General features: G+C 38.8%; 1 pseudogene; it reads right to left on the bottom strand.

Annotated features, from left to right (window-relative positions):
* Positions 1 to 12,634: 12,634 nt before the first annotated feature.
* Positions 12,635 to 13,160, bottom strand: LOC100616723 (ADP-ribosylation factor 1-like; annotated as a pseudogene).
* Between the last annotated feature and the right edge of the window lie 716 nt (positions 13,161 to 13,876).

Here is a 13,876-nt window from a genome sequence, read left to right as displayed (position 1 = left end):
CTCCCAGTGAAATTAGATTGTCTTTCGAATAAACTTTTCCCGAGCAGCACATATGCTTTGAGGAAAGGCAAAGCCAAAGATGAAGCTGGGTGACTCATGCTTGCTCAGGGTAAGGTCTGTCTCCAAAAATCCACACAAGTAACTGGAGGCAGGGCTTGGCCACCCCATGCTACTCTTGAAGAAGGGAAATTCTAATATTTATCATCAGTAAATGTCTCTTGTGTGATAGAGTATGTAGAAGAAAATAAATAATGGACTGTATTTCCCTGGAGGAGACGCCCTTTTCCCACAAAGCAATACTCTATTGCCATTCTTTTTCCCCATTCCTTTTTCAGTCTTAGTAACAATTCTAAGATTGAAGGACAAAGGTTAGGCAAGCATGGTTAAGTGACTTGCCCAGGATTATATGGCTAGGAATTGTCTGAGGCTGGATTTAAGCCTTAGTCCTCCCAACTCCAAACCTGGTCCTCTGTCCATTGTACTCCCTAACTGCCCCTCCATTACGATAGCAAGAAGGCATTTTTAAACCAGCCAACCTATCCCACCTGAAATACAACCCAGTCTTTCCTACTTCTTCTTTTCTACTATATCCTCTGAATTCGAAAGAACCTTAGAAATCTACTTTTCTTTTTAATAAACTCTTACCTTTTGTCTTAAAACTAATATCCAATATTGGTTTTAAAGCAGAAGAATGGTAAGGGCTAGATACCCTGGGTTGAGTGACTTGACTAAGGTTACACAGCTAAGAAATGTCTGAGGTTAGATTTGAATCCAGGATTTCCCATTTCCTTCTGCTCTATCCACTGAGTCACCTAGATGCCCCTAAAAATATTTCAATTACTTGATTTTACAAAGAAACAGATCTAGAGAGCTGAACTGACTTGTCTAAAAATCATGTAGGTAGTTGAGTGGAAGAATCACAATTTGAAGCCATTTCCTTTGACTTCATTCTTTTTTATTGCAAAATCTCAGAATTGGGAGGATTTCACAAGTCATCTAGTCCAACCCCTCCCTGACTGAAGCATGAATTCCCTTTACTACATCCTTGCCAAGACTTCGCATGGACAGTTCCAGTGATGTTATGAGTCAGTTCACTCCATTGATTAATTAATTATATTAGTAACATATAAATATAATAGAAATATATTATTTGTTAATTAAGTAATCCTACTTCATCAGTAGGAAATTTTTCAATGAAGATGATACCAAAGTCTGCAGATATAGAAAAAATCCAAATCTAAGAACACCAAGTACGAGAATTAATTAATAAGCATTTATTAATCACCTACAGCCATTTTGGCAAACTTCTGGCATACATGCCTGAGGGGGCTGCTCCTCTTCCCCTCTCTATGATGCCTGAGGACATTTTTCACATCACCTGCCCCTCTGCCCAGCAGCCCAATGGGAATGCTTCCTTCTTCCCCTGTTTGGAGTAAGGCAAGGGGCTCACATGTGGTGAGAGTTGCAGTTTGGATACTTGGTCTCTAAAAGTTTTGCCATCACTGATGTACAGTGTACCAGGTGCAGTAGGAGGCACTGAGAACACAAAAACAACAAATAATCCCTGATCTCAAAGAGGAAATAATTTGAACATATATAAATAATTGCAGAATAAATATAAATTGAGGGATGGATGACACTAGCAGATTTTTTGGGGGGGGAGGAGGAGGAGAATCTGAGAAAGGCTGCACATAGAAAGTATTTCTCGAACTGAATCTTGAGGGCATGATATGAAGGAAAGGTGAAGAGAGATATTATATGCTATAAATAGGCGGTGTATAGCCAATGCAAAGCATGGAGATTTGCAAGACAGATTGTTTTGTGCAAAGTAAGTTTGGCAAAATACTAGAAGGGGAATAATGTATGATGGGGTTGGAACATTTCTGGTTGGAAGAATGAGACAAAGTTCCCTTCGAAAGGGTAGCTTTTGTTATTCATTCAACATACAGTTATGGAATGCTTATCCAGAGAAGCTTCTTTTGTACAGATCTTTGGAACCACCCACAACACTGTATCAGAAAAATAATACCTGTCACCAGATTTATTCTCCTTGCTTTTTTTTTTTTAATGTGAGGTAGGTAATGCCAGTTTTATAGGTGACAGAACTACAGATCACAGAGGTGAAGAGAAGAGTCTCAAGGTCACTCAGGTAGTGTCAATAAAAACAATCAGCAACAATTTAATAAGTTTCTACCATACACTAGACATGGGCTAGGCATTGCGGATGGGGATTGAGTGATCCAGAACTGAGATCTGAGTGCATCACTTAAACATGAGTTTTCATTGTGGTGCATGGTTCAGAAAACAAATCTTTTCTTTGTTTATATTAATAGGAGGATTACAATTCATATAATAGTTTTCTTTTCAGCGTTACCATATTATTGCATGTTATTACTAATATATGCTGTAACATGTGTTACTAATATATGTTATTAATACTAATAATGATTAATAACAGTTGGAGTCCACTTTGAATTAGAATACTCTCTATAACCTACTCTTTATTTGCAGAGGTTTCCTTTCCTAGCAGGACTGATGATTCTTTGGAAGTAGCCACTCAACATATTCTGAAGCTACTTAAGTGTTTGATCATCTGGCTCACATATTCTAGCTTGTCAATAAAAAAAAAAATATCTTGAGAGACCGGGTCAAAAGCAGTGCTAGAATCGACGAGTCCCTGATCTACTAGTCTAATAGCTGTTGTTGTTCAGTCATTTTTTCCTTCATGTGTGACTCTTTGGGAACCTATGTGGAGTTTTCTTAGCACAGATTCTGGAGTGGCTTATCGTTTCCTTCTCGAACTCATTTTACAGATGAGGAAAGTCAGGAAAACAGGTAATATAGTACATGTCAAAAGAGGAAATGAAGTTAATATGGTATGACCTACTTGAGAAGGTCCTGCCTTCATTGCTTCCTTTTTTTTGATGTTCACACAGTATCTATTTAATAATACATTCTGGAATTTTCCCATTGATCAAAGTCAAATTCACTGACGTTGTTTGCTGATTCATAACTTGCTCTTCTTTGGTACTACATCTGCTCTTCCACTCTCTATAGTTTTTCACAGGTCATTGATGCTGACTCAACCATTCATTTGTGGTCATTTCAGTACCTGATCTGAGGCTGGGGTCTTGAATTTACCTTGGGCAGTTAGGCACCTGAGGGATGGGGCACTATGTAGAATCACTTTTCTTTACTCACAACTCCCTATTAGCCCTTTTTGGTTTTTCCTTTCCAGGGGTAAGATCATTCTACTTGAAAGAGACAATAGACATATGAGTTGTGCTGTTCTGCCTTCTTTCTTTTTTTAATCTGTTGTATATAATTTATGCCTTTCTTGATCCTCCTCTTTTTCCTATCATAGCTCACACAACACAGGCAAACCTTTTATGCTGGGCTTGACTTTTTTCTTCAAACTCTTCTCATTTTGAACTCTAATACTTTTGATACTATGCGTATAGGATCACAATACACTTTTGTATTCATCCTCTGTTGCTGGCAACTTTCTTCCAGCTTTTGTAATCTTTTAAAAAAATTAAAATGGTTGGTAAGTTCCTTGTGTATTCATATTGCTTTTTTTAGGCAGCTCCCCTTTAATTGTTCATTGTTCATTGGAATACATTCCCTTGGCATTTTCAGATTTTCCTATTCCTTCTGAGTTGATTTCCCTAGTAGAATTTTAAACTTTAAAATCTGCTTCCTTAAAACCTAGACTAAATTTCAGATTGTATACAGATTTCCTATCTTGCCTTATTTTGAGGAAATATAATAATGAATTTCCTTATCTAAGCAGGCATGGCCACTTCTCTCAAAGTTTCCTTGATTTTGGGCATAGGAATAACTTTTTCCTTGTTGGCAATAATCAAGTTTAAAATAAATGCTGCTTAAAAAAACAAACAAACAAACTCTTTCCTTCTATCTTAGAATCAATATTGTGCATTGGTTCCAAGGCAGAAAAGAATTAAGGGCTAGGCAATGGGGGTAAAGTGACCTGCCCAGGGTCACACAGCTAGGAAGTATCTGAGGCCACATTTGAACCCAGGACCTCCCATCTCTAGGCCTGGCTCTCAATTCACTGGGCCACCCAGCTGTCCCTTAAACTCTGCTTTTTGGAAGATGAAATTATTATTAGGTCAAGGGCAGCTAGATGGTTCAATGGATAGAAATCAGGTTTAGAGATGAGAGATTCTGGGTTCAAATCTGGCCTCAGATACTGTGTAACCTTGGGTTACTCAGCTGTGTAACCTTGGGTAAGGCACTTAACCCCAGTTGCCTAGCCATTACTGCTCTTCTGCCTTGGAACCAATACACAGTATTTATTCTAAGACATAATGTAAAGGGTTTTTTAAAAAAAAGAATTTATTAGGTCTTTTGCTTTGTGTGTTAAAGAAAAAGATTAGATAGAGAGGGAGGGAGAGAGGAGTAGAAGAAAGAAAAGAAAATGAGGGAAGAGTGAAGGGAGAGAAATAGAGGGGAGATGGGGATATAGAGGAGGAGGGGAAAGTAGTAGGGGCATGTGCTCTAGCAAATGTCTGGATAATTGAAGTCTTCTTCACTCTATTCATGATATACGAACATGACTTCCAAAGTCCTCTCCAGCTCTAAGATCTTTAAGTACAAGAACAATCAGAGCAATCTCAAAAGAAAATGTATTGCCTTTGGAAGTAGGAGTTTCCCCGTCTCTAAAGGCATTCAATGGCTGGATGTTCACACTGTGGTTATATTTTAGAGGAGATTCTTGGTCAGGTATATTCTGGAGTAAATGGCTTCCAAAGTCCTTTCCAGCTCTAAGATCTTTAAGTACAAGAACAGAATTACAGATAGGGCTGGAAAGGGAACCCAGAAGTTGTCTAATTTATGTCTTCATTGTATAGAGCAGGAAACAGGGACAGAGAGGCAGAGTGGACTTGTTCCCAGTTATGTGAGTTCATGACAGAGCCAGAAATAGAATCTAGGTTTCTTGACTCCCACTCCATTGTTCTTTTCACTGCTATGGCTAAAGAATTTCAAGTCTGAAAAAGTCTTTCTCTTTTTGGGTCAGAGAGGGCACCATTCCTTACATCCAACAACGTGGCACGTCCTCCTATATAGGATTCCATTTTTCTATTCTGGGGGTTTTCAGGGACCTGTGCCCATTGACTAGTAGATTTTCATAGCAGTTGAAAAAATGGAAACAGGGCAGAGCATAACTATTAGTGTTCCTCAAGCCTTTAACTCTGATTTATATGGGTGGCACCAGGTCCTGAAAGCTGTTTTTCACCTCTGATGGGCAGTTCATTGCACCATGGGACTGGTTAGAATGATTGAGTTACAGACATGTCTGGACCCTGACATATCAAAGCTAGGATCCCAGGAAAAAAAGAAACTAAGTCAATTAGTGAAGTTTGATGGCTCCAGGAACCCCTTAATAGCCCCACTTGCATCCAGGGATTGCTTTTATGCATTCCTCCAGTGGGGCGGGTATAGTTGCAAACTGCAGAAATGAAACATGGTTAAGGATTTATTGCCATCCAGAGTTTTTAGGAGTACTGTTTTATATGTCTCTGTTTGCATGGCTTCATCATCAAATAAGGGAAAATTAATACCACAAGACAGCCTCTCTCATGCAGCTCCAGGAATTTCTATGGGAAGGAGAAGGGTTTGGCTATTATGTGGCCTGATGAAGTCCTTTTAGGCTGTATCAGTACAGGACAAAAGTCTTTTCCCAAATGGTCTATAATTTTTTGGCTTCCAGATCATTCTTCCTTTTGCCATGAAGTGGAGTTGATGGAGAGACTGAGAGCAGAAACTGTTACGAAGATTTTCTAACATCCTTCTTGGAATTCCACTTCTTTATCAGAGGATGATTCAGTCAAGTTCTTTCACACTCATCATTTCATTTGATCCTAGGATGGGTCTCATCAGTTAGGTATGGCTGACATGCAAATATCTCCATTTTATAGATGAGGCAGCAGAGTTTCAGAAGCTTCGAATGACTTACCTGAGGTTACATGTTAAATCGGTTGTGGAACTAGTGCCCTTTTTCAATTTAGTTTAATTCGGCAAGTACTTTTTGAATTTCCTCTAATGGGTCTCCCTCCCTCCCTCAACCCCTTCCAGTTCATAGTACATCCAGTACATAGGACATCAAATGCTTGATGGATAAACGCTTCTACTTGAATCTCTGATAGCACTTCGATTCCCAACTCGCATACCCATATCATCTAATATTATATGCTGTAGTCATCCATGTTTTCATCTTTTTCTCTCCTAGTCTGTAAGCTTGGTGGAGACAGGCCTCAGTATTTAGCAGTAACACAGTGTTTGGCAGGTTCCACTTAATAAATAGTCATTGAATAAATGAGCAAACAACCACTAGGGATACTTTAGAAGATAGTCATGCATCAGCTAGCCAGTTGGAGAAAACATTTTAGGATGTGTTTTCTAGGTGCCAGATGTTGCGCTAAGCAATGGGATCCAGATACAAACAAGAAAGACAATCCCTGTGCTCAAGTTGCTTATATTTTAAGAGGAGAAGACAACACGTAAGGGGAGATGGAAGAGGGAAGTCCATGGAGGGTACACCTGCTCTGAGCCATGGGCCAGATAGAGATAGTGACATAGAGTAGAGATGAGCTGGGAAGTACATTAGACTAGGATTTGGACAGGATGACTCTTAAGGTACTTCTAAACCAGAGAGCCTCTAAATATTTAAACAGGGCTACAAAGACATGTAAAATAAGAACAATGCCAAGCATCATGGAGACTGAGGTACAATCTGTTTTCAACATCCTCATGGTTCCCTTTGAGTTTTCTACCCTCCTAGACCTAAAACTTGCCACCCTGGTTTGCAATTATATTCTGTTCTTCCTGGTAGTGCTCTTTGCTCTGACTCTTGACTCCTTCCCCCAAGTCCCATACCTTTCACAGTGTCCCATTTCCTCTGCTGGTTTGCTTTGCTAATATGACAGACTAATAAGATTCTATAGAATGTGGTGACATGATCACAGGATTTGACATCATATGATGTAGGTTGGAATCTTGACCCTGCCAGCTACTAGTCCTTTTATCCTTCTAAGCCTTGGTTTCTCCATTGGTAAAAAGAGGGGATAATAATACCACTGAACATTAGTATTTTAAAAAAAAATTAAACCCTAACCTTCTGTTTTAGAATCAATACCAAATATCAGTTCCAAGGCATCCAAGTATCCAAGTTCCAAGGTTAGGGCTAGGCAGTTGGGTTTAAGTGACTTGCCTAGGGTCACATAGCTAGGAGGTGTCCGGCAAGATTTACACCCAAGTCACCCATATTCCAGGTCTGATTCTCTATTTATTGAGCCACCTAGCTGCCCCAGTCTTTACCACACCTCTGAGATCATCCTCTTAAATTGGGTGGTGGGAATAAAATCTAAACTCTTTCCCTGGGTTTTAATGGGTTGCTTTGGGAGGGTCTGGGTTTCTCTTCTTTGAAAGTCTTCAAATAGAAGCTGGGTCTATGCAGAGTGGTCTCTTTTTCAGGGATTGGTTGAACCAGGGTTGTTCACCAATGTCTTTTTTTTTTTTGCTCAGAAAGTGTGTAATTCTTGATTGAAGATCCATTTTAACTCTGATATTCTAGATCCTAAGTTCTAAGGGCCATTATGATAATATCCTTCTTATTGCTCCAAAGCATTATGCTCATTGGTGAGGTACAGGAAAAGGAGAAAATCTGAGGATGCAAATCATTGATAGTAGCAGAACAGGACTACATCTGCCTTTTACTGACAATTTATCTTCTGAGTTTGAAGGGTAAATTGTGTAGAAGAATAAAGAGTTAGAGGGAAACTGGTTTAAAAATCAGCTGAGGATAGCTAGATAGCTCAGTTGTGTGAGATTAAAAATGAATAAAAACTAAAAATATTTATTATATAGGACTTAATAATAATAAAAAAGTAAGAAAGGGGTTAATTCAGCCAAGTGAGCAGAGGACAGAGCCAGAGAGACCCACACATGCTGCGCTTTACCAAAAAGCCCAAGCCCCAAAAAGAGCTCCGCAGCATGGGTCTTAGCCAAATTTATCTTCCAAACCTCCATACATAAAATGAGATTGTAACTTAAAAGGATGCTGGGTAAATGTAGTTCAGGTGTAGCAAATTTCTATTTGTACAGTTGATAGAAAGTCAGGTTTAAAGATGAGAGGTTCTGGGTTCAAATCTGACCTCATATATTTCCTGGCCATGTGACCTTGGGCAAGTCACTTCACCTCCATTACCTAGCCCATACCTCTCTTCTGTCTTGGAACCAATGCCAATATACAATATTAATTCCAAGATGGAAAGTAAGAGTTTATAAACAAATTAACTGGGAGAAATGAGAGAAGTTTTTAGCTCTTTTGTACCTCTATGGGTAGGGGGAGAATTCTTAACCAAACAAGGGCTAGCAGTCATCTAAAAAGATAGAGTAGATAATTTAAATTGCATGATTTTTAAAAAGGAAAGATTTTATATGAACAATATGAATGCATCTGATTTCAGAAGAAAAGCTGAAAACTGGGGAGAAATCTTTGCAGCAAACATCTGTGATAATGGTCTTATATTCAAGATATATAGGCAATTAATACAAATATATTAGATTAAAAGGCAGTCTCCAAAAGATAAGTGGTCAAAAGGGAAGGAAGAAGGGAATAAGTATTAAGTGGACGCCTACTTTGTTCCAGGCATTAAGTTCAGTTCTCTTTACAAATATTATCTCATCTGATCCTTACAACAACTTAGGAGGGAGATGCTATTATCACTCCTTTTTGGTAATTTAGGAAAATAAGGCAAATGGAGGTTAAATGGGTTATTTAGGGTCACACTGCTGTTAAGTTTGTAACAGATTTGAAATCAAATCTTCCTAATTACGGGCCAAGTATTCTCTTTCCACTGTGCCATCTAGCTTCCTCTAAGGATAGGATCAAGGAATTTAACAAGAAGAAATTAAAACTATCAACAACCTCATGAAAGAACATCGCAAACCATTAATAGTAAAAGAAATGAAAATTAAGACAACTCTGAGGTCTTACCTCACCCCAACCAGATCAGCAAAGACAAATAAAAAATGGAAATCATAACTTTTGGGAAGATTATGGAAGGTGAGATACATTAATGCATTGCTGGCACAGCTACGAATTGGTTCTGGACAACAACTTGAAACTAGACTAGAAAAATCACTAAACACTAATATCCTTTGATCCAGTGGTACTGCTCCCAAGCACATATTCTAAGTAGGTAAAGATAGAATGAAAGGCATGTGTACAGAAGTATTTGTAACCCATTTTTAGGTAGAAGAGAACTAGAAAAAATGGATGCCCATCAATTGAGATATGGTTGAAAAAATTGTGGTATATGGATGTAATAGAGTATTAGAATGCTCTAAAAAAATCTCTAAGTATGAAGAATTCAGAAAATTATTTATGAGGACTGAATTAGCAAGAAATAAACAAAACCAAGAAAACAATTTACCCAACTGCAATGATTAAGAAATCTCATAACTCTGATCTATGAAGTGACCAATTGACTTCAGGGGACTAGTGATAAAACATGCCTCCTTCCTCTCAGCAGAGAGCTCATGGAATCTAGGTATGGAAAAAGACATGACTACAGTGTGACTGGGGACCCAGACAGTACTTTATACAGGCCTGTGGTATGGAATAAAACACCAGTTGTAAGTTGTGATCAGTGGGTTGCGTTTTTTGTTTTGTTTTATTTTATTTTATTTTTTTTTGCTCAATTAGACTTGCTTGCTGCCAATTAGTATTTTTGGTGTTGGTGCTGGGGGCACTGGGAAGTGATAGTGCTATTAAAAACATCAATCAAGCATTTATTTTTTTCAAAGTTTACTTATTTATTTAATTTAGAATATTTTTCCATGGTTACATGATTCATATTCTTTCCCTCCCCACCTCCCACCCCCATCTCATAGTCAATGAGCAATTCTACTGGGTTTTACATGTGTCATTGATCAAGACCTATTTCCATATTATTGATATTTGCACTTGGGTGATTATTTAGAGTTTATATCCCCAATCATATCCCCATTGAACCATGTGATCAAGAAGTTGTTTTTCTTCTGTGTTTCTACTCCCACAGTTCTTTCTCTGGATGTGGATAGCATTCTCGTAAGTCCCTCAGAATTGTCCTGGATCATTGCATTGCTACTACTAGAGAAGTCCATTACCTTCGATTGTCCCACAATGCATTAGTCTCTGTGTACAATGTTCTCCTGGTTCTGCTCCTCTCACTCTACATCAATTCCTGGAGGTCATTCAAGTTCACATGGAATTCCTCCAGTTCATTATTACTTTTAGCACAATAGTATTCCATCACCAACATATACCACAATTTGTTCAGCCATTCCCCAATTGAAAGGCATCCCCTCATTTTCCAATTTTTGGCCACCACAAAGAGCGCAGCTATGAATATTCTTGTATAAGTCTTTTTCCTTATTATCTCTTTGGGGTACAAACCCAGCAGTGCTATGGCTAGATCAAAAGGCAGAGAGTCTTTAATGCCTTTTGGGCATAGTTTCAAATTGTCTTCCAGAATGGCTGGATCAATTCACAACTCCACCAGCAATGAATTAGTGTCCCGACTTTGCTGAATCCCCTCCAGCATTCATTACTTTCCATAGCTGTTATGTTAGCCAATCTGCTAGGTGTGAAGTGATACCTCAGAGTTGTTTTGATTTGCATCTCTCTGATTATCAGAGATTTAGAGCACTTTTTCATGTGCTTATTAATAGTTTTGATTTCTTTATCTGAAAATTGCCTATTCATGTCCCTTGCCCATTTCCAATTAGGAACTTATTAAAAATTTAAAAAAATCAATGGTGGAAACCTGAAATAAATAGTACTACATTGTTTGGCAAGAGCTGCAATGTAGTATGAGACAAAGTCATATGTCAGAAGTATCAGAGGCAGGCTAAGTGGATTGAGAGTCAGGCCCAGAGACTGGAGATCCTGGTTTCAAATCAGGCCTCAGACTCTTTCTAGCTGTGTGACCCTGGGCAAGTCACTTAACCCTCATTGCCCAGTCTTGCCATTCTTCTGCCTTGGAACCAATACGCAGTATTGATTCTAAGACAGAAGGTAAGGGGGTAAAAAAAAAAAGAAGCATAAATAAGGTTTGTTGACTGTTAACTTGAAAAGCTTGTCCCTAGTTTATATGACAATGGGATGACTGAATCTAAGAGCATGCTTCAAAGATGCTGCTGCTGCTGCTGCCATTTACCATAGATTTCCCACTGTGCATCAGTGTAATGGGAGAGATGTGACTGAAAGCTAAAAGATTGTTTTAGTTCAGTACAACAATATCCTATTAATTAGGAAAGGCTTTCAATATTAGCCTGGAGCAGGGATGTTTTTTTCAAATGGCCAATCTGACCCTTATAGTATGAGGAGCAGCAAAGGACATTTCACACATATACAGATAAGAGGATTGTTCCAAAAACAGATCAACTTCTTCCCTCATGGGATGACTCTCCAAGCTCTCATGCTCAATTTATTTTCTTTCAAAACCTAGACACGATAGGGAAATACCTGGTGTTCTTGACTATGTCTATGAAATATTTTGGACCCAGCTTTGGGGCTAACATAGGCTGTGCTTACTGTGGAGAGATTTCTGGGGTGGTTTCAATCAGAAGCACCACATACTTGACCAAAATGAACAGGCAGGTTTTGTTTTCCAAATGTGTTCAAAAGCTCTTCTCAAAGTTTATAACTAGCCACCATCCTGTGCTTCCTAAGAGTTATTCAAGTGTGATGGAGAACTAATCACAGCCTGACCTGACCTGCAGGGGGGAAGAAAGTCTACTTATAAACGGTTTATGATAGCAGAGCTAATGCTCTCAATGTACAGCCTGCTTCGCTCCGAACCACTACCTCAAAGCTATTTTTCCTAATAAGTACCCACGTGAGCACAAATACGAGCACAAACTCCATGAAATAGACGAAGATCCAAAGACATAGCATTACATGGATCTCTATTTTAGCCATGCAAAATTGATCACTTGTTTGATTTTTATCATCATTTCTCAAGTTTCAAAAAAGAAGTGCAGAGATTGCAATGGTCTGGTAAAATTGTTAATGCAAAACTTGCACTAAGTGGATTTCTCCATTTTGTATGTTCAAGTGTTTTATTTGTCTTTTTAAATTTTTTTACTATTTAAAAAATACACTAAGTTCAGGTTAAAAACCAACCAAAAAAAATGGATCTCCCCACATCTCCCAAGCCAGTAAGAGTAGGATTCAGCTCTGTGGCTGTATGTTAAACCCCAGCAACCCCAGTGCCCGTAGACTTAAAAATCCCTTCCCAGTTACTAAATGGTAAGTTGATTTATTTTTATAATAAAAAAGCCGAGTAATATTGTGTAGGAGTGCCAGAAACTGCCCCACTGGAAACAAAAACTATTTACATTAACTAAGAAACTTGTTTCCCAGTCTATATTTGCCACATTTACAGCATGGCGATACATACTGTGACAAGGGGTAGGAAAAAACAGTTTCCCAGCATTCAGTACTACAAAGTAGCATAGTTTGCCATAAAGTTTGCCATAAAGTGAGAGGCCAAAAGCAGGAAATAAGAGGGAGAGAAGGAAAGAGGGAAGAGGAACTGTTGTTTCATTTCTTGTTTTGGAGTCAATTGGACAATCAGTTCAGTCCTTCATAGAGCCCATCCCCATGAATGGCACAGGTGGCTTGGATGTACCAGTTTTTGTGACGGAGAGAAGGCAAGTCTTAGTTTATCTGAGATTTCAGGGCTTTAAGCCATAGGGAAGATTCTGTTTGTTAGCAAACATTAATAAGGCGGCATCTCTAAGCTTATCCTCTGCCAACATTCTCATGAGTTTTTCTCCAGCCTCATTCATTCATTCTTTGTCTTTGCTGTCAACCACAAAAATCAGTCCTTGTGTACTCTGGAAGTAATGGCGCCAGAGGGGTCGGATTTTGTCTTGGCCACCTACATCTCACACCGGGAAGCTAATATTTTTGTATTCTACAATTTCTATGTTTGAAACCTACAGTAGGAATAGTAGTCACTCACCCAAGCTTCAGTTTGTACAAAATGGTTGTCTTTCCTGTAGCATCTAGAGCAATCATTGGGATCCACATTTTTTTTTTTGTCAATAAGCCCCTTTAAGAAGTTAGCAAATATATTCCCCATGTTTCAAGTATGATGTATTGAACACTGGCAAAAGAAATCCCCCCATTTCTGAGTCTCAGATTCCCTGGCTTCTCACTCATCAGCGGCTGCCACTACTTTTTGTCCGGCTCTCCAGGCATTGGTTTTGCTCCCATAAGATGGCAGCTCCCAGCTGCAGTGAAGTCAATATTATGTTCAATATTTTAAAATCTCTTCCAGTTCTAACATTCTTTACTTGATAGTCTCAGGCTCCTTCTAACATGAACATTCTATCTTCTAGGGTCCCTTTCATTTTGGAAAAAATTGGTTCTGTGTTCTGGGCTAGGGTCTCTTTCAGGTTATATTACTGAATAAACACCTCTTAAATCCCTACAATGTGCTAAAGGGCAGCTAGGTGGCACAGTGGATAGAGTGCTTGGCCTGGAGGCTGGAAGACCTAAGTTCAAATTTGCCTTCAAATCTGGCCTCAGATACTTCCTTGCTATGTGACCCTGGGCAAGTCATTTAGCCCCCATTGCCTAACCCTTACTATTCTTCTGCCTTAGAACCAATACATAGTATTGATTCTAAGTTGGAAGGGAAGGGTTTAAAAAAACAAAAGTCAAATCTGACTTCAGACACTAGCTCTGTAAGCCTGAGAAAGTCACTTAACCCTGTTTGCCTCAGTTTCCTTATCTGTAACATGGGATAGAGAAGAAAATGTCAAAACACTCCAGTATCCTTGTCACCAAATGGAC

Source organism: Monodelphis domestica, chromosome 6, assembly GCF_027887165.1.
Source record: "Monodelphis domestica isolate mMonDom1 chromosome 6, mMonDom1.pri, whole genome shotgun sequence".
Classification (NCBI taxonomy): Eukaryota; Metazoa; Chordata; class Mammalia; order Didelphimorphia; family Didelphidae; genus Monodelphis; species Monodelphis domestica.
The sequence above is the reverse complement of the archived record's forward strand: the minus strand, read 5'-3'. Positions and strand labels throughout refer to the sequence as shown.